Source organism: Buceros rhinoceros, unplaced genomic scaffold, assembly GCF_000710305.1.
Source record: "Buceros rhinoceros silvestris isolate BGI_N320 unplaced genomic scaffold, ASM71030v1 scaffold9722, whole genome shotgun sequence".
In the NCBI taxonomy this organism is placed as follows: domain Eukaryota; kingdom Metazoa; phylum Chordata; class Aves; order Bucerotiformes; family Bucerotidae; genus Buceros; species Buceros rhinoceros.
Genome location: NW_010398286.1, coordinates 32,803 through 33,040, shown reverse-complemented (window position 1 = coordinate 33,040; position 238 = coordinate 32,803). Strand labels below are relative to the sequence as shown.

Genomic DNA, 238 nt, shown 5'->3' with positions numbered 1-238 from the left:
CCAGGGGGTTTCCGGCTGCCCGTGGCTCAGACTAGCCTGGGAAGTGTTTCTGCCTCTGGCTGCCTGTGCCCCAGCCCCTCCTCAGGCCATCCCCTGTGCTGCTTTGTTGCTCTCTAGAGCCCCGTGGCTGCCCGGCTGTCCCCTCATGGGTCTCCACACAGCACTACCAAGCCCCTCTCGCTGGCTTCCAGCTTTCCTCCGAGGGGCCAGCCATTGCTGCTAAGATCGCGGGGTTTGT

At 64.3% G+C, this 238-nt stretch overlaps 1 protein-coding gene across 1 annotated transcript in view; it reads left to right on the top strand.

Annotated features, from left to right (window-relative positions):
• The window catches only part of LOC104488939 (cadherin-22-like), a gene marked incomplete at its 3' end in the record, with an annotated part of 37,420 nt that overhangs the window by 6,660 nt on the left and 30,522 nt on the right, over positions 1–238 (top strand). The gene's annotated exons all lie outside the window — the stretch shown is intronic.